The sequence below is a fragment of the Oryx dammah genome, unplaced genomic scaffold (assembly GCF_014754425.2).
Source record: "Oryx dammah isolate SB20612 unplaced genomic scaffold, SCBI_Odam_1.1 HiC_scaffold_2, whole genome shotgun sequence".
NCBI lineage: Eukaryota > Metazoa > Chordata > Mammalia > Artiodactyla > Bovidae > Oryx > Oryx dammah.
Window position 1 is genome coordinate 123,498,490 of NW_024070186.1, and position 22,279 is coordinate 123,520,768.

The following is a 22,279-nucleotide window of genomic DNA, read 5'->3' on the forward strand; positions in this document are numbered from 1 at the left end:
AAATTGGATGGCTTTTAAACAACAGAAATTTATTCCTCCCAGTTCTGGGGGCTGGAAATGAAAGATCATGGTGCCGAAGATTCTATGTTGGGAAGCTCACACTTCCTCCCCAGCAGCCATTTGCTCTGTGGCCTCAGGTGGTGGGAGGTGCAAGGGAAACATTCTCCTGCCTCTTTTTGTCCTTTCTTTAGTGGTTAAGTCTTGTCTCACTCGTTTATGACCCCAAGGACTATAGCCCACCAGGCTCCTCTCTCAATGGGATTTTCCAGGCAAGAATACTAAATAAAGTGGATCTCCTCCTTGGATCTCCTTCACCCAGGAATCAGACCCATGTCTCCTACGTTGGCTGGAGGGTTCTTCAGAGCCACCAGGGACATCCCAGGCCTCTTTTACAAGGGCAATCATCCCCTTCATAAGGATTCCACCTTCATGACCTAATCAATTCCTTCTAATACCATCAATAAGAAGGTTAGCATTTCAGCATATGAATTTGGGGGCACACAGATATTCAGAATATAGAACTTCCCAAGCACAAAGGGAATCATTGAGATGAATAAACCTGGAAAGGTATTTCATAGCTTATTTTCTAAGTAGAAATTAAATAAAAAATTTTTATCCTCAAAATATAGAAAAACTCTTTCTTCTATGTATATACATTTTTTAAGAAACTAGTCAACATGCAACCACTGAGGGGATGACACTGCCAGATATTATGTTCCTACTAGGTGTTATGCACTCTGAATGGGACTTCACACAGGGTAACTCATAGTTTTAGGCATGAGTTAACTGGGGACATGGAAGTTCTGAAATTTTCCCATGATCAGATAGCAGGTAAGTAGCTGGATGACGACACTTACTTACATGTGTCCAAGGCAACAGTCACCATCTTAACAGAAGAGTAAATGATTTGATATAAAATAAACCCCAATGGACAGGAGTTTGAGCAAATTCTGGGAAGCCTGAATAGTGAAGGACAGGGAAGCCTGGAGCGCTGTAGTCCATGGGAGTCAGTTACATGACCGAGTAACTGAACAACAAAACTGCAAATAAAATGCACTTCAGTCAACATTATAAAGGTGTTCACCCATCATAATACTTTTATATCGTAATTTTAATGAAAGAAAGCAAAAATTCTATAATGTATTTCAAATTACCAGAATTACAGTGATATGTAAGTATCACTTGTAAAATAAAGTGGAGGTGATGACTCAGAATCCTTAAATTCAGAAACATTTAATTCTTCAGCATGAGGAAATATGTCCAATTTCTCTGTACTATACACACAATTTCATTTCAATCATTAGTTTCACTTAAAAGAAGGGGAATATAAATATTATTTTCAATTCAGTTCAGTCACTCAGTCATGTCCGACTCTTTGTGACCCCATGAATCGCAGCATGCCAGGCCTCCCTGTCCATCACCAACTCCCGGAGTTCACTCAGACTCACGTCCATTGAGTCCGTGATGCCATCCAGCCATCTCATCCTCGGTCGTCCCCTTCTCCTCCTGCCACCAATCCCTCCCAGCATCAGAGTCTTTTCCAATGAGTCAACTCTTCACATGAGGTGGCCAAAGTACTGGAGTTTCAGCTTTAGCATCATTCCTTCCAAAGAAATCCCAGGGCTGATCTCCTTCAGAATGGACTGGTTGGATCTCCTTGCAGTCCAAGGGACTCTCAAGAGTGTTCTCCAACACCACATTTCAAAAGCATCAGTTCTTTGGCGCTCAGCCTTCTTCACAGTCCAACTCTCACATCCATACATGACCACTGGAAAAACCATAGCCTTGACTAGATGGACCTAGTTTGGTCATAACTTTTCTTCCAAGCAGTAAGCATCTTTTAATTTCATGGCTATTTTAGAAACATAAATAATATTTTTGATTAAAATTTTATGGTAGTAATTTACTTTATGACAGCAACCTAAAGTTTTTCAATATAGGGCTAAAAATCCTGGACAAACAAGCATGGTACAGGATAAGTCTATCTAAATTTAAGTAGCTACATTGGAATGGAACAAGTCAAGTGTCATCTGACAATTTTTTAAACCACAATATACAATAAAAAAATTATTTTAAAATTTGCATGTGCCATCAGCATGAAAACAGAGGATACATGATTATGATATTTCAAATATATTTATGTTAGAGAGAGAAAACTGAGGTAATATTTATTAAGATTTTTATTTGGATATTTCCACTGAAAATTCTGAACTTAGAAATTGTTAATCTCTGATTATATGATATATAATCTCTCTGATGTAAATGACAATTGAAGCTATATCCTTTGTGCTATCTGACTTGAAAATACTATTTAATGCATGTTGAATTCCACTCCTCTTTGAGTACTTAAATCACTTTGACATACCAGCTAAACAGAAAGAATATATATTTTGCTAGGATTTTGATCAAGTATGAATCCATATGGTTTGCTAAAGTTACTATACAGTGAAATATTTACATGAAATAGGAGTTAAGAGGCATGTAATAAAGTTTCTAAAGGTAGCTATCTTCCTATATATCTACAAGATTATAATAATTAGTCTGACCAGTTACAGAACAGAGTATGACATGAGAAAGTTTGCAATCAAACAGCTAATTGATGTAGTAAATTGATGCATTTGATTTTACATTTCATTTCTGGGTATTTAAAAATCCTTCCAATAGTAAAAAAATAAATAAACGTCTGTTGCACCCAAAAGAGTGTAATATATGTCTTAGAATTGCTTTACTTTATTAAATGAAATTATATGTGCTTATACATTTAAATCTCTACTATTTTATAGGAATGTCTAGGTTACCAAAATAGTTATCACTAAGAATGATTATTTTTTGGAGAATAACACTTAAAGAATAATTATAAATCTGATTTAAACAACCCATTTGGATTTACTGGATTTTCTTAGTTATCAGTAATTCAATATAACCATTAAATAGAAACCCAGTGTGGTAAAATCAGATCACTTAGAACATTCCTTTTTTATAGAGTTAGTTGTAACAGCAATAATTCAAAATACTTTGTTAACATTTCTGTGTTACTTTAGAAATTCCAGAATTGCAGACTACCTAAAGTTTATTGCCCTATGGCAAGAGTGAAAATGAAAGAAAGCCTTTTGACAGGAAAGAAAAACAAGTTTGCGAATAGTATTAAGTGATGCCCTATATACACTTGAACATGTTCAAGAGGGAAAATGTCTATATCTTTCTCTAATAGATTGTAAAAGGCTCATTTTAAGAAGGAAAGAAATAATGGAACGTTGCAGAGAACATCTATTCACTAGGCTCTTCTGAATAAAAAATTATCAATGTAAAATTGGGAGACAGTTTCTGGGCTTTTTGCAGATAAGATATCTGCATATGAATGCTCTTTGTTTCACTGATTCCTGTAAGGCTTTACATTGAGGATGTAATGCTATATAACTGTCGTTACTTCAGCTTTTTTTATAATTATATACAAATGTTATAAAAGATGCTGTGTTAATCCAAAATTGAACATCTTTTTTTGTTCTTCTCAGCTCCGAAAGCTGGTGAATGATCCCAAATCACAATGGCAACCTTATAGCTGTAGGAAGAACAGGTTTATTTGTATTAATGCCATGGAGTTCAATATGTTTTGTTTTCTGAGACATCCAAAAAAATAAAAAGGAATTGTTATCGGTTGATTACTAAACGTGGATTTTCAGTTCTTTCCTTTCCTCCAAGACAAGTTTTTAAAATAGGATCATTTAAAGGAAGTCAGTGGCACAAAGAACTAAAAATGCTTAGAGGATAGCTACAGGGCATTTATTCCTTACTAAATGCTTCTCTATCACTAAGGTCACTGGCAATGTTGATTTGAACCATATTTCCACAATATTCTCTATAAAATCTGATGCACATAAGTCTACATTAAAAAATTAAATATTGAAATCAATCAGTGGAGCAAAATTTGCAGAAGCAATTTGTTTTTTCTTGGTAGAGTTTTTGTGGGCGAAACATGAAACCAAGATTTTACTTCTACATAACAGTGAAAATATATTATATGATATTAAATAGTTTAACTGTGCTCTACTAAAGAATGTTTTTCCATATCTAATTTTGCTTACTATTAACACTCAGAGAAGAATTTGCTATTTTATTAACCCACAATAGCATAGCAACTGGCAAAAAAAAAAAAAAAAAATGTGTCACACAATTTTATACAAAAGTTGAATTAAATGTTTACTCTCAAGTGCTTTTATTTGAAGAATACACTTAAAAATATATTGAAAATACATGTGCTTGTATTTTGGTAGATTTAAAAAATAATTTTAACATATACTTGTGAAATCAGTGGAGATTTTATAGTTTTGATTGATAAATATATAGTCATCATCATCTCAAAAGGAATCACCTGTGATAGAGTGACTACATATCTAAAATGATAAAGACTAAATCATTTAGTACTTGAACATAACATTTATAGTAGGGCTACTTGAAAAAAATAAGGTATCTGGAACTACTAGTGTCCAAAGACAATTTTTAGCACTCAGAAAAACTGACAGCATATCTTATACATATTTCTTACTACTATTAATAAATCTTTATCTACCCTTTCCAATAAAAATGTTTCATTATAATAAAATACTTCATAACACGTGAGTATTGTGAAAGAACCTCAATTAAATAATCACTGAACACATGAAAACAGGTTTTTAATTACTTTGGACCTTGGCTAGATGTAATGGGTAACCTCCAGGTAAAGAGTTCTTGGTCTATTAATAATCCTGAGAAGTCATATAGCTTCCATGAATAGAACCAATATTATGAGGATTAGATTTGATTTCTCAAGGAATTTTGATTGGTACATTTTAAATAAAATACATGGCATATATTATAAAATTGTTGGTAAAATTAGCATCTGTTTCAACAGGTTTTTTTTTTTTTTTCTTTTCTGTAGTTTGGTAAGTCAATAGTTGTGTGTATGTGTGTGTGTGTGTGCGCCTGCACACCCATGCACTCAGTCATGTCTGACTTTTTGTGACCCCATGGACTGTAGCCCGCCAGGCTCCTCTATCCATGGCATTCTCCTGGCAAGAACACTGGGGTGGGTTGCCATTTCCTCCTCCAGGGGATCTTACCCACCCAGGAATCAAATCCACGTCTACCTGCATTGGCAGGCAGACTCTTTACAGTGGTTAGCATCAAATTTTCTCAGTTCAAATCCTGGATACTAAAAAAAAAGGAAGATGTTTTCACCACTTCCAAGAAGAGTAAAAAATAAGAAAAAAAGATTAATTAACCTGGCTGTCCTAAGATACTATAATATGGATGAAGATGGCAAAATCAGTCACCATTATCAGGAGTGCCCTTCAGAGGAATGTGGTGTTCGAGTTTTTAATGTCCTGCCACGTTACAGACATCATTGTGGTAAACTTCAATGACCCAGAAGACAAGTAATTAAAAGAAACTCACAACAAAAATACAAAATTCTATAAGCTTTTAAACTACTTAGTGCCTTAATTTTCTGTTAAGCTATTTGAGGGGATAATAATAGAAACTGCCACATAGGATTAAGGATTTAAATGAGATGAGCATCAGAAAAGTATTTGCCACATGTACATTATGTACCTGAACACATAATGTTCATTACTTAAACATTTTCTGAACCTATATAATCTTGACATTTTTTCAATAGAGTTAAATAATTTTTAGACTTATCATAAAGACCCTACAAAGAGTTCCATACACATTGTACCCACTTTCCCTAGTCATTAGCATTTTATATTATTACATTTGGTACAACAAAAAGAGGAACTAAAAAGCCTCTTGATGAAAGTGAAAGTGGAGAGTGAAAAAGTTGGCCTAAAGCTCAACATTCAGAAAACGAAGACATGGCATCTGGTCCCATCACTTCATGGGAAATAAATGGGGAAACAGTAGAAACAGTGTCAGACTTTATTTTGGGGGGCTCCAAAATCACTGCTGATGGTGACTGCAGCCATGAAATTAAAAGACGCTTACTCCTTGGAAGAAAAGTAATGACCAACCTAGATAGTATATTCAAAAGCAGAGACATTACTTTGCCAACAAAGGTCCGTCTAGTCAACGCTATGGTTTTTCCAGTAGTCATGGATGGATGTGAGTTGGAATGTGAAGAAAGCTGAGCACCGAAGAATTGATGCTTTTGAACTGTGGTGTTGGAGAAGACTCTTGAGAGTCACTTGGACTGCAAGGAGATCCAACCAGTCCATTCTGAAGATCAGCTCTGGGATTTCTTTGGAAGGAATGATGCTAAAGCTGAAACTCCAGTACTTTGGCCACCTCATGCGAAGAGTTGACTCATTGGAAAAGACTCTGATGCTGGGAGGGATTGGTGGCAGGAGGAGAAGGGGACGACCGAGGATGAGATGGCTGGATGGCATCACGGACTCAATGGACGTGAGTCTGAGTGAACTCCGGGAGTTGGTGATGGACAGGGAGACCTGGCTGCTGCGATTCATGGGGTCGCAAAGAGTCGGACACGACTTAGTGACTGAACTAAACTGAAACCCCATGTTTCATTCAGATTTCATTAGTTTTCCCCTATTACCCCTTTTTCTTTTCCAGTATCCCAGCTTGATAACACATTGCATTTAGTCTTTAACTAAGACTTCGTTTAACAAAAACGAAGCTTCCAACAAAAATGAGAAAAAGGTACAGAGATTTCTCATTTATTCCCTGCAACCACACAAACATAGAATTCCCATTATCAACATCTCCCTGCCCTACCAGAGTGGTGCATTTGTTATAATCGATAAAATCCTTAGCTTTTTTTCCCTAAAAGATATAGCTTTTTGTATTTTAAAAATTTTTGCACACATTAATTAAATCATATATCCTAACTTTGCTGTTTCACGGTTAACCATTGCAATTTTTATCATGGTTAATTAGTCAATTCTATTATGATTTTTTTTTATGAAACTACATTTAACAATGCCTCTGTGTGGTTATCTAGTTGAATATGTGGGGAAATAATTCTGGCATGTAATGAGCTCTCAATAATTTAATAAATTTTAATTCAATGATTGAGTTAAATTTTGAGATAATTAGCTTGCTATGCTTTAGTATGACATTTTTCTCCCAAGAAATAATGACTACTTTTGGTAAATAAGCTTAACTTCCAAACAGCTTTAAATTCCTGGTTTTAAGTATACTTTTTGTATGTGGATGAGACACACTTGACTAAATATTGGTAGCTTTACATTAAAGGAACTCATGTACTTATTCCCATAATAAATACTAACATGTTAAACATTGTGCTCATTTTAAAAAAATAATCTGAAAAAGAATAGATATATGTACAATAATAACTGAATTAATTTGCTATATACCTGAAACAAAAAGAACAGTAAAAATAATATATGTAATGGCAATATATATACAAACACCTTGATAATACTGCACCCTGGAAACATTTTTTCTTTTTCCCTCCAGACTCTAACTTGATTTACTATAGAGAGAAGATGTATCTGAGAGTCTTAGTATTTAAGAAATTTCAAACTGGCTTCTTTCTTGGGTATCTCTACTTTAACCTACAACTCTTTTGAATAGACTTAACCTGATGGATATTGCCAGGAATATAGGTGACATAAATTATTAAATGGGCACTTTTTTTCTGATTAGTTTTCAGTAGTATTAATGCAGATATTCTTTTAGTAAGATAACTGCACATCTGTAAAAGAATTTAAAATATCAGCTAATGACTTTGGCGTTATAATAACCAGCACTTTTTAAATCATTAAATTTGATTTAATCAATCATCACTGTTTTCTCCATTGTTTTTTCAAGTACTGAACTCTTACCTTTTGCTTAAGAGAAGATAGGAGAGATCACTTTTTATTATTTTCTTTCATAGCTTATATTATCACTTCAATTATATCACTTCAATTCAATTATAATTGAATGTATACAAAACACACATATATAGATATGGAAATAAATTATAAAATTGGAAATTGATTCTAGTTTCTCACTCCTAAAGTTTTATACATTCTTATATTTACTATCAAATTAGGTAGATAATAAAACAAATGACAAGAAAAAATAAACTGAAAATATTAAATAAATGTAATGAGATATAAGTTAAAATGCTCTGATAATGTCCCTCTAATGAAATTGATCTTTTCTGTTATGAATGATTTCTCCTAATCTCTGGATCCTATTAAAATCTGTATGTCTCATAAAGAAATTTCCACATTCTGCTTTATATTACTATTTTAAATATTTTCTTCTTAACTAAAAACTCCCTAATTTCAGAGGGTTACTTATTTTCACATTTTTGTATGGCATACAGTACTCTATCTATAGAAGAAAACCTAAACATAGCAAGTTATATTATTTCCAGGCTTTGCTAAACTTCTATTAGTTCAAATTATGTTCTATGACCTCAGGATGTTAAGAAATTTGCTTGGACTTGAACATTAAATTCTACATATTTTAATATATTTTAAACTTATGTCTCTCAATAGGAGTTCTGCACAATCATAAATGCCCTATTCATTGTCTTTAGTATTGGCTATGCCAATTTTCTCTCCTTTATTTGTTCATTGTTTCTCTATTATGGGCTAAGCTTATACTATGCTCTCTGGAGTGCAGAGCCTTGCAAATATGTACAGCATCAGATTGCTTACCGAGCTATGCTAAATTGCATTTTGCTCCCAGTGGATGGATTTATTCAAACTTCTTTTTTTTTTTTTTGGAAGTGCTGTTTGAGAGCAGTAGCTCTGAGTAGGATTTTTAGAAATGGGAGGAAATTCAGTGATGCCTGTTCTGTTTTCCTCATAATACAGAGAAGAAAAAATCTCTATGCTGGAATTTTCACTTGTCTCACCTGAGGATACACAGCAAGAGATGAAAACAGAGATTAGGTCTCCAGGCTCTCTCTCCAATGGTCTCTGAACCTCTCCATTTCTCAGTGGACATTTAGTTAAGGAGAAATCTGGCTAATTTAAACAGAATATTATGAAGAGAGTCCATTATCTGTCCCTCAGTTTGCAAACCCAAACTGTAGGAAGCCATTTTATTATTAACTCAACAAAAACTTACTAAACACCAATTATATGCCAAATACTGTTCTACCTGCTTGGTACACATCATTAAAGAAAAGGCATAAAAATTCCCCAGAATCTTGAAGCATATATCCTATTTATGGGAAAAAGAACATAGACAATCAACATTTTTAAAGAATAAATTATTTAGGGTGTTGGCAAGAGATAAGTTGCAAGGAGAAAAGAATGAAAGCAAGATAAATGTAGAGCTGAGGGAGTGATTTTTCTACTAGCAGGGTCAGGGTAAACCCCACTGAGAAGCTGAGGTTTGAACAAAGGTTTGAGGAAGCTGTGGAAGTTAATCATGGTGATATCTGTAGAAGAAGCACTGTAAGCAAAAGAGAGTGCAAAGGCCCCAAGGTAGAGAATGCCAGAATGGAGACAAGGAAAAGCAGCTGGTGTGATTCAAAGTGGGAAAGAAAGTAGGAGATAATGAGGTCAGAGTGATAACCAAAGCTTTACCAAAGCTACACCATGCAGTTTGGGAACCACTAGCAACAAATACCCACTGAGCACTTGAAATGTGCCTAATACACATTAAAATCAAGGTTTTACATAATTTTAATGAACTTATATTTTATACTGATAGTTAAATATATAGTTTAAAACTGAAGCATAATATCAATATGGATGTAGATATAACTAGGACTTTATTTTATAGTAAATTCAGTTACTGGAAAATTTCTGAGTATACTTAAAACTTAGAATATACTTAAAATATCTTGAGTATGTGAATCTATTTTTTCAATTGGAAATTTTATGAACTCCAAGTAATGAGTATCCCTGTAAAACTTAGCATCTAAACTGAAAAGAGCTATTAGGTGTGAAATATCCACTAGACTTCAAAGATGAGTATATAAGTATGGATTATTTATTGAATTGGTATGTTAGATACACTGGTTGAAAGGGAAGGGAAGTCGCTCAGTTGTGTCCGACTCTTTGTGACCCCATGGACTGCAGCCTACCAGGCTCCTCTGCCCATGGGATTTTCCAGGCAAGAGTACTGGAGTGGGGTGCCATAAATTAAATCATAAAATCATATTAAATAATATAAAATTATATATCATACAAAGTAAAAACTAAATCATATAATGTATAAATTATATCATTTATAGCTATATAAATATATTCAGTTCAGTTCAGTCACTCAGTCGTGTCCATCTCTTTGCAACCCTATGGACTGCAGCACACCAGGCCTCCCTGTCCATCACCAACTCCCAGAGTTTACCCAAACTCATGTCCATTGAGTCAGTGATGCCTTCCAACCGTCTCATCCTCTGCCATCCCCTTATCCTCTCACTTTCAATCTTTCCCATCATCAGGGTCTTTCCAAATGAGTCAGCTCTTTGCATCAGGTAGCCAAAGTATTGGAGTTTTAGCTTCAATATCAGTCCTCCCAATGAACACCCAGGACTGATCACCTTTAGGATGGACTGGTTGGATCTCCTTGCAGTCCAAGGGATTCTCAAGAGTCTTCTCCAACACCACAGTTCAAAAGCATCAATTCTTTGGTGCTCAGCCTTCTTTATAGTCCAACCCTTATATTCATAAATGACTACTGGAAAAACCATAGCCTTGACTAGAAGGATATTTGCTGGCAAAGTAAAGCCTTTGCTTTTTAGTATGCTGTCTAGGTTGATAATAACTTTCCTTCCAAGGAGCAAGTATCTTTTAATTTCATGGCTGAAGTCACCATCTGCAGTGATTTTGGAGCCCAAAAAATAAAGTCAGCCAATGTTTCCCCATCTAATTTAGATAAGCGTAATTTAAATCTTTATCTTTATTAATGCAATTACTAGAAAATTCATAATCACTTACATTTCTTATATTCTATTGAATTATATTTTTATTTAAATTGAGAGCACAATAGGACATAAGAGATTGGCTTTTGTTCTAGATGAAATGGAGATTCCTTGGAAGGGCTCCAGCAAGAGAGAAGTAAGATCTATATTTTTAGTTCTACTTTTTCTTCATTTTATTATAGCTATCATTTACATATCTCATATAAATTCATAGCTAGATCCATACTTTGTACATATTGTATCACAAATAAAGCACAATTGGGTTAATTAGACAAGTGTATTTATCATTTTCTCAAATATATTACTTACTACTAGTTTTCATAAATGTATCTAATCATGAAAGAGGATAGTCCACATAAACATTGTAAATTATCTCATTTTAACTTATCTTAGATCTGGACAACCCTAGCAAGTTGTGTGCATTTTCTTCAGAAACAAAAGTCAGAGTACCTTCAAAGTTTTATGCTAATTCCCAACTGATACATCAAGTAGCTCATCAAAATATGACTGCCATATTATGTATCAATTTCACTTCTGAATATTCATTGGAAGAAAACCAAAACACTAATTTGAAATGAAACATGAACTCCAAATTGTTGTAGCATTATTTGCAATAGCCAAGGTATGGAAACAACCTAACTGTTCTACAACAGAAGAATGGATACAGAAAATATTTTGTGTGTATACACTATGGTATATGTATACATAAAGAACAGTGGTAGCTTGCCACTTGTGACCAGATGGATAGATCATGAGGGCATTACACTAAATGAAATAAATCAGAAAAAAACAAATATCATATGATCTCACATGTGGAAACTTATAAAAAGGAGTCATAAAATAGATACAAAGAATAGATTGTTGATTACCAAAGGTAAGGGTTGGGGAGTGGATGAAAATGGGGGAAGGAAGCCAAAAAAATATGAACTTACAGCTATAAAGGAAGTCACAAGAATGTAATGTACAGCATGACATTACAGTTAATAATACTGTACTGAATATTTGAAAGTATACAACAAAGTAGATCTTAAAAGTTCTCATAACAAAAAAAATAATTCTGTAACTGTATATGGTGACAGATGTTAACTAAACAATGTAGTGATCTTTTCACAATATATACAGATGCCAAATCATTACCTGAAACTGATACAATGTTGTATGTCAACTAGACCTCAATATAAAAAGCTAAGTAATTGAAAAATGTCCACATATTTTGCTTTTGCAATCAATAAGCCAGAGAAATTATTTTGACAAATTGCCACCAGTGCCTTAAATATTCTCTTACACTAATATTGGAATTAAATATTCTCTACACTAATATTAGAATTAAGTTAGATAGAGTCAAATATAGCCTAAAATCAAAGAAAAAAAGATATTTTAAATGTTTAATCTATGGAAAGTGATAGTTTTATGCTTTCAATGGTCTATAACACAATACTTACCAATTTCATAACCTGTAATGATACAATAAACAATATATAAAATTAAACCCAAATAACTATATTCAGAAAAATGAAAAAACTCAGTAATTTTTAGGCTGTCATTCTAAGAGGATTTGAAATGAAAAAAAAGAGATTCTTCTAAAGTAAAACTGTCAATAGTTTAAATATCTTTGTTATAGAATTTCTAAATTTTTGCCTAAATTCACATTTTTACACAGGAAAGGGGCATGTAGCTAATAGGAAAAGAGACAATTTCTTTCAAATGTATTTCTGTTTTATGCACAAAATTACCATTAGTATTAATGAAAGTTAAACACATAAATTCATTTTGCATCAATAGAAGAGCGGAAGCTATAGTCTATAAAATGAATGAATTAAATCATTATGAGTAATTCTTTAGCACATGACCTCCTCTAAGTTCTATGAAGTATACAATCTGACTTTTTGAGATGACACTTAAAAAGGTTTTAAACTCTAATTGAACAGCCATTCACTCGGCTTATTTTTCACTTAGATCTCTCCTAATACCTGTGAAGTAGGGTTTTTAAAATAGGAGACTGGATGGTAAATGCAGTAATTTCTCATCAGGGAATATTTAATAAATGGAAGCTATTAGCCAACTAAAGGACACAAAATAGATTAATCTTTCAAAGATACATCCTTTTGGGACTATAAATTGTTCAGTTTTGGGGGGGAAAAATCTTCCTGATAGTTGTGTAAGGACAGACTTACATTCAATATTTTCATAATACATGAGAAAAGATTATTTTAATGTTTAACAACAAACAATTATTAAAATTATTTGAAACTAATCAGAGGTAAAGTAAGTAAAAAATTATCCCATTTGTGTAACAATTTAGTTCTTATAGATTGTAATGCATTTTTGTTTGAAGATGGTGTTATGAAAGCTAACTTTTGGGTATATATTTTATTTTATAATATTTAGTTAATACTGTTATGATATATCATAAAATCTAACTCTATGCCCTTTTACTGTGGTTATAAAAAAAGATAACCAGAAAACTTGTCAACAAAGCTATGGTTTCTATTAAATATATCTTTTGCCCTAAAAGATATTCATATATCAATAGCTTTTTCAAAGAATCATGAGCAAAATGTAACTAAAGAAAATAGATTTTTCATTTTATTTTGAGTTAAACTTAGAATCTAGGCTCAATTCACACATACTTTAAAATTTTGTATCAACTATTTTGACTTAATTGTCCAGCCCCTATAAAACACTACATATGTACTCTTATCATCCAAAGATCTTGAAAACACATGTACAGATAATTTTCTATTTACTGCAATAAGCTAAACTCAAGAACACCTATAAGGTAATCTGTGAGGTTATATCTATTTTAGGAGAATATAGAATTGAATACAGGAATCTCAACATTGTTAAAATCTGGGAACACTATTGAAAAGTTATGACTTAGATTTTCCCATTCCATTATCAGAGGCAAAACTGACTATAAGAAATTTAGTAATACAAAAAATAACATGCCCTTCTCCAATGGGTTTTATAAGAAAGTGTCCTGGCATCTGTACCTCAGGAAAATCCTTTTCCTTGACATTCTCTCCCTCCTGTCCTCTTCTCCATTCTGCTTTCCCACTCCCCTTTCATCTGTGCATCCATCGTTCCTTCCTTCCTTCTTCTCTCACGTTGCCACATTTTTGTTTTTTAGGGTTTTATGTCAATGCATATATATTTTTTGCATTGATAAAAAACCATTTTAAAAAGTATTTTTGTTGCTCTTGTATAGTTGCTGAATCACGTTGAACTCTTTAAGACCCCATGAACTGCAGCCCACCAGGCTCTTCTGTCCATGGGATTCTCCAGGCAAGAATACTGCAGTGGGTTGCCATTTCTTCTCCCAGGAATCTTCCCAATTCAGGGATCGAACCCATGTCTTCTGCACTGGAACATCACTGAGCTACCAGGGAAGCCCTTAAAAGTATTTTAATATTTGCTTAGTAATAACATAATATTGCTTATAGAGAGTTTTACTTTATGCTAATTACTGTACAAAACATTGGAAATGTTTTTAAAATACTAACAAATAGAACACAAAAGACTAGAGATCTCTTCAAGAAAATTAGAGATACCAAGGAAACATTTCATGCAGACAGGTACAATAGGGATAGAAATGGTATGGACCCAAAAGAAGTAGAAGATATTAGGAAGAGAGGGCAACAATACACAGAAGAACTATACAAAAAAGATCTTAATGACCCAGATAACCATGGTGGTGTGATCACTCAACTAGAGACAGACATCCTGAGGTGTGAAGTCAAGTGGGCCTTAGAAAGCATCACTGAGAACAAAGCTAGGGGAGATTATACCCTATTTTCCAGATATTTCAAATCCTCAAAGATGACGCTGTGAAGGTGCTGCACTCAATATGTCAGCAAATTTGGAAAACTCAGCAGTGACCACAGGTATGGAAAGGTCAGTTTCTTTCCAATCTTAAAGAAGGGCAATACCAAAGAATGTTCAAACTATGGCACAACTGCACTTATTTCACATGCTAGCAAAGTAATGCTCAAAATCCTTCAAGAGGACTTCAGAGTATGTGAACCGAGAACTTCCAGATGTCCAAACTGGGTTTAGAAAAGGTGGAGAAACCATAGATCAAATTGCCAACATCCACTGGATCACAGAAACAGCAAGAGAATTTAAAAAAACAAATCTACTTCTGCTTCACTGACTATGCTAAAGCCATTGACTGCATGGATCACAAAAAATTGTAGAAAATTCTTCAAGAGATGGGGATACCAGAACTCCTTACCTGCCTCCTGAGAAATCTGTACACACCTCAAGAAGCAAGAGTTAGAATTGGACATGGAACAATGGACTGGTTCTAAATTGGGAAAGGAGTATGTCAAGGCTATATACTGCCACCTTGCTTATTTAACTCTTATGCACAGTATATCATGTGAAATGCTGGGCTGGATGAGGCATAAGCTAGAATCACGATTGCCAGTAGAAATATCAATAATTTCAGGTGTGCAGATGACACCACCCTTATGGCAGAAAGTAAAGATAAATTAAAGAGCTTCTTGATGAAGATGAAAGAGGAGAGTGAAAAAGTTGAGTGAAAACTCAACTCAAATAATGGAGATCATGGCATCTGGTCCCATCACTTCATGGCAAACAGATGGGAAAACAATGGAAATAGTGGCAGACTTTATTTTCTTGGGCTCCAAATCACTGTGGACACTGACTGCAGCCATGGAATTAAAAGATGCTTGCTCCTTGGAAGAAAAGCAATGACAAACCCAGACAGAATATTAAAAAGCAGACACATTACTTTGCCTATGATGGTCTGTATAACCAAAGTTATGGTTTTTCCAGTAGCCATGTATGGATGTGAGAGCTGGATGATAAAGAAGTGTGAGGGCCAAAGAACTGATGCCTTTGAACTGTGGTACTAGGAAAGATACTTGAGAGTCCCTTGGGCAACAAGGAGATCAAGCCAGTCAATCCCAAAGGAAATCAATTATGAATATTCGTTGGGAGAACTAATGCTGAAGCTGAAGCTCCAATCCTTTGGCCACTTGATGTGAAAAGCAGACTCATTGGAAAAGACCCTGATGCTGAGAAAGACAAAAGGCAGGAGGAGAAGGGGACAACAGAGGATGAGATGGTGGGATGGCATCATCAGCTAAATGGACAGGAGTTTGAGCAAACTCCAGGAAATGTTGGACAGGGAAACCTGGCATGCTGCAGTCCAAGGGGTTGCAAAGATTTGACTGAGCAACTGAACAACACCAACAATGAATAGAAACCTTATGAAGTTGAAAGTATAATTATATCCATTTTATTTATCCACAGAGACATTCAGGCACAGAGCTCTTAAGCAGCTTGCTGAAGACCACATATTATTAAATGCAAGGCTAAGGATTAGAATCAAGGTCCTATCACTCAGATTTGTGCCATAATAAGAAAACTTATAATAAGGAAATCATCAAAGTAAGTCAGCGATAGGTTTATTCGGTCCAAGAATTGCTAGCAAATTTCCAGATGTTAGCTTTAGAAGATGGTTTTCTTCAAACTCTTTTAAGAATCCTTTTTGATTCTGTGGTCATACATCTATTTAAGACATTTTGAATTAAATTCCATTTCCTTTCTTAACCACATACTGTGAGTATTAGTCTTTGGCATCAAGTATCAGTTGCAAGAAATAATGCACTTCATTTCTTTTCTTATTTACTCTCACTTCATTTTAATATTCAGGTTATAGTGAAAAATATTTCTTACTTGTATAGAAATAAAATTTTTATTTTAAAAACTGCAACCTTTAAAAAGGTAATCTAAAATTTGTTTTTCAGTCAAAGGCTTTAAAAGTTAACAGATAAAACTAATTTTCTCATTTAATGCTTTCAGCATGTTATTCTAGATAACCTGGAGAAGTAGAATGTAATCTTTCTCTATAAATACATTTCTGAGAAGTACAGTGATGCTGCATATTTTGGAAATTTGTGTTAAATGAATAAAAGAGAAATTCACATAATTTTCTCTATTTTTTCACATTTCATATTCAGTCATTTGAGCATATGTTGAAAAATCAATAATTCTAGCCCACACAATCTCCACATTTTGAGATAAAGGGCACTGCTTAGCTGGGTAAAGAAGAATGCAAGTAGATAAAATCAGATGGGGGTATAATATAAAACATAGTAAAATGTCATTATTTAGGATACTCAAAATTTATGTACAACAAAACACTTTAAAAATTCTGCTTATCCAAAATGCAAAATCAGTCATTTTGAAATTTAACAGGAAACAATGGCTAACATGTGATTGCTTTAGAATACTATTACCACAGAAGAATGAAATCACTGAATTTGCCCCCCATAAAAGGTGATTGTAAAAACCCAAGGCCTAGCAAAAGCAATACAGCTCACATTACAGCAACCACAATCAAGTTTAGGATAGTCACACGAGTATATTCAGATATATTCACTCTCAGAATCATAAAATGGCCCTAATGGTTATGTCATGTCTGGTCATTAAGGAAAATAATATGCAGCTCACATGTTTATATCCTTTTTACTCCCAGGCTTCACAGAGCTGTAATCCTTGATAGGTATGATTAATAGCCATTTCTTTGGAATATTTGATTTTTATAGGTAGTGAATGCAGAACAGATTACAAAGAGTGAAGATTAAAAGTAAAAGCAAATATTCTAAGTCAGCACTGATTTTCTAACTCTTGCCAAAAAAAAATTATCATCAAAGGAAAATTTTGGTCTTGCTAGAAAGCTTAAAACAACTTTTAAAAAAAAATCCATGTTTAACATGTGCTTATAAGAGGGTCCTGACTTCTTTGTTACAAAAAAAAAAAAAAGAGTGAATTCACTGTTTCACATATGTATAATTATATATGTATATTATTCACAAATATCTGTGTGCTCTTTTGGCAAAAAAGTGAATTTTGGGCAGAGATAATTTTTTAAATTAATAAATAAGACAAATGAAATGTCCTAAGATTATAGGTAAATCACAAATGAATATAATTCAACAGTCAAGGGAACAAAAATTCAAGCTAAAATACTGAACTCTAAATCTATAAATCTCAAATCTCTCTCTCTCTCTTTTTTTCCCTCTCATCTGTTATTCTTCCCCATGGGGATCATCTAAGTTTTGCCCACAGTAATTCAGAAGCACTGGTCCTGAAATAGAGGGGAAAGGCATCAACAGCCATAATTGAGCCATTCACTCAGCTTTCCTTTGAGAGCATGTTTGATTGGCATAATAAAAAATAGAATACACATTTAGAAATAGACTTAAAACTGCTCTTGAAATGGGGACTAAATGGTTCATGAGATTGATGAGATAAAGATCCTATTACTCCAAGTCACTGATTTGAGTGTAGCTCTCATGAAAATGACTAATTCATTACCATCGGACAATCTTCAGAAATTGATGAGATAAGTTAAAGTCTCCATATGACATATGATGAAATCTTTCAACAAATGCTACTTACAAAAACAAAAACAAAACTTAATTAAAGCATGTATCCTGAATTTTGTAGATGTTCCGAAAACATCCTGAATATTTGTGATTAGGAAGTCACTTTATTCTGAATGCTTGTACAAATGGTTCCTGAGCTTCTGTTGCATCAGGGATTGTGTAGAAGATTACAGACAGAACAGTTAGATCACACAATGCCAGAGGGACTATTGGTGAGCACTATTTCCATTGTGTTTTCTGACTAAACAGGCTATTGGGATTATTTCTTATTTCTTCAGTGCTCTAAGCCTAAATTCGTGTTTCACAGTTGGAATCTCAGCCTTGAAATCTAACTTAATGAATGGAGTTAACCAACAACTTGGACTGATCCTGTCCTATATAACAGCGGTTCCCCAGCCTTTTTGGGAACAGGAACGGGTTTGGGGAGGACGATTTTTCCATACACCAGGGTTGGGGGAGGGGGGAATGTTTTCAGGATGATTCAAAAACATTAAACTTATTGTGGACTTTTATTTCTATCATTATTCCATCAGCTCCACCTCAGATCATCAGATATTAGACCCTGGAGGAGGTTGGGGAGCCCTGCCTTATAAAGTGCTGTATCTCTTTGTGTGTCTAGAGTACAGTGCTGCTACTGATGTCCTTTCCCAATTCCTTCAGCTCATACGTGTGCATTTCCTGACTCTTGGTTGGAGAGATAATAGATGACTGCATGGTAGGATAGACTGAATAATGGACAGAAAAAAATGATGAATATTATCCTTGTCTTCTTTTAAGGAGGGAATCAATGTAAAATAGGTATTCCCAAAACAATTTTCCCATTGTTAGAGTTGCCAGGAAAACATCACAACTGAGGGTTTGCTCAGTATCTATACATGATCCCCTAAAGCATATACTAAATAAAGTATGTAGGTTCTGACCTGAAACAACTCTTCTCCCTCCATTCCACTTCCGGAACAAAAGAAAAATAAACACACTCACACATACAAATATAACTTAGGGGGATGTTTGGTGATAAATCATTAAATAAATAGTCCTTAAGCATGTCACAATGCCTTGTGTACAAAGACAGCCCACATAAATCTTATTTACTTCTCACTTTATTGAAAACTACAGTAGCTGAATTTCTTGAGAAAAAAATATATAAATAAGTATTTCAAAAATAAAAGGCGGCTTAGACTAATTCTGTCCCCAATGTAGAAACAAGCTTCCCTAGATGGAAAATACTAATAATTATTTGATGCAAACACCTGAAAGAGATGGTAAATGAAAACAGAACTCAATTGAAAAGCTTACAGAAGCAAAACAAAAGAAAAAAGACTCTTTTGTGATTGGGCATTAATGATGCTTCCATAGAGGTAGCAATCAGTTCAGTTCAGTTCGTCAGGTCAGACTCTTTGCAACCCCATGGACAGCAGCACACCAGGCCTCCCTATCCACCACCAACTCCCAAAGTCCACTCAAATTCATGTCCATTGAGTCAGTGATGCCATCCAACCATCTCATCCTCTGTCGTCCCTTTCTCCTCCCACCTTCAATCTTTCCCAGCATCAGGGTCTTTTCAAATGAGTCAGTTCTTCGCATCAGGTGGCCAAAGTATTGGAGTTTCAGCTTTAACATCAGTCCTTCCAATGAACACCCAGGACTGATCTCCTTTAGGATGGACTGGTTGGATCTTCTTGCATTCCAAGAGACTCTCAAGAGTTTTCTCCAACACCATAGTTCAAAAGCATCAGTTCTTCAGCGTTCAGCCTTCTTTATAGTCCAACTCTCACATCCATACATGACTACTAGGAAAATCATAGCCTTGGCTAGATGGACCTTTGTTGGCAGAGTAATGTCTCTGCTTTTTAATATGTTGTCTAGGTTGGTCATAACTTTTCTTCCAACCTAAAAAAATTATATTGGCTCACAGTGCTGCCAGATTCAAACTGTTCTTACTTCTCTGGGTAAAACCACTAAGAGACACCCTCCCATTACATGTTTTTAATATAGAGAATTGTGAATATATTATATAAACTTCTAGCATAAATGAAATAACTGTTCCTGTTACAATACCAACAATAAATAGATTAGGGATGCAATGTTTCAAATGATATTAAAAAGCCTACACTTTAGACTTTCCTGGTGGTCCAGTGACCACCAGACATAAGAATATGTCTGCCAATGCAGGAGAGATAGGTTTGGTTACTGATGTTGGAAGATCCCACATGCCACCAGACAACTACGCCTATGTGCTGAAACTACTGAACTTGTGCTCTAGAACCTGTGCTTTGCAACAAAAGAAGCCACTATAGCGAGAAGCCCGTGGATCACCTCTAGAGTATAGCCCCTGCTTGCTACAACTAAACTCCATGCGCAGCAATGAAGACCCAGCACAGCCTGTATATATGTAATATATGTGTGTGTGTGTGTACATGAATATATATATATATATATTCATGTTTTTGTTTCTCTTTGGAAAGTATGTCTTTGGACCTGGAATGTTTAATACACAAACAAACACATGCATAGACACATGCATGCACACACACATGAATTAGGTGCACATTGCTTTGAAACTACTGTAGGCAATACTATAATATTAGCTGCACTTTCCTAAAAACAGTGACACTTTAATTAAATATTTAATATCATGAGAACTCAGACAACAAACACTGTTAGGAAAATTTAGCCAAATAAATGCAGTCAATGAATAAATTTTTAAATATATACAAAAAACAGTATGTTAATTAAAAGGGGAATAGAGGGTTTGTAGCCAATAATTTTCTTAAGCTTACTAACCTGTATTAAATGATTCATATCTTATCTTAAACATACATAAAGTACTAATACGGCACTATGAAATTAAAAAAATTCTCCCCAAAGCACTTTAAGATTTCAATAAATGAGGAAAATAAGAGGTGGCACCAGTGGTAAAGAACCTGCTTGCCAATGCAAAAGATGTAAGAAATGCAGGATTGATCCCTGGGTTGGGAACATCCCTAGGGGAGGGCATGGCAACCCACTCCAGTATCCTTGCCTGGAGAATACCATGAACAGAGGAGTCTGGCAGGCTAGGGTCCAGGGTTACAAAGAGCCAGACATGACTGAAACAACCTAGAAAGCACTCACAAGGCAAAATATAATATACAAAAAAGGAAAAATGTGCAACAATGTAAGAATTAAAGGCTCAGTCTGCGAAACAAGGGCTTGCCTGGTGGCTCAGACAGTAAAGAATCCTCCTGCAATGCGGGAGACCTGGGTTCGCTCCTTGGGTTGGGAAGATCCCCTGAAGAAGGGAATAGCTACTCACTCCAGTATTCTGGCCTGGAGAATTCCATGGACTGTACATTCCATGGGGTCATAAAATAAAGCTTGAGGTGAACCCAGGTTAGCAGTTTATAGAGGATTTGCTAAGGGGCTTTACCTTGAAAGCAGTACTAACTATCAATGAAAAAAATAAACACATGTATCCAGTACAGCTTAACTAGACTAGGGTGAAACCTAGCTTCTAACTTTGGAATTTATATAAAAGGTTGATTTTCAGAAGACAATGGAGAGTTGTACACAACAGTCCTATTATTAAAAATAATCTAGTGCAAAGTAAAGTGTGAATTACAGACTTGTTATCTTAAAGATAGTTACTACTGCATTAGAAAAAAATATTCAATGAGTCAACATATGGTAGAAAACCCCATAGATCATCTTAATTTTAAGTAAAATATCAAGAAAATTTATTTTGATAAAATAATAGAAAATGGATACTGCAAAATTATGAATTAAAAAAGAATGAAATTTTTTATATTATTCTTTAAAAAGTTTTTGTGATAGTGCATTGACCAATCACCAAATTCCACTGATGAAAAATATCAGAGGGACTACTAAGAAGAAAGTGGAAATGCCACCTGATTAGACATCAAAAAGAAGATAAAAATTAACTGGAATTTGAAGGGAAAATGAGGTTTCACCAGGGGAACATTGAGGTAATAGGGGGTGAAAGAGTAGACCCAGCAGGGGAAAACGAGGTGTC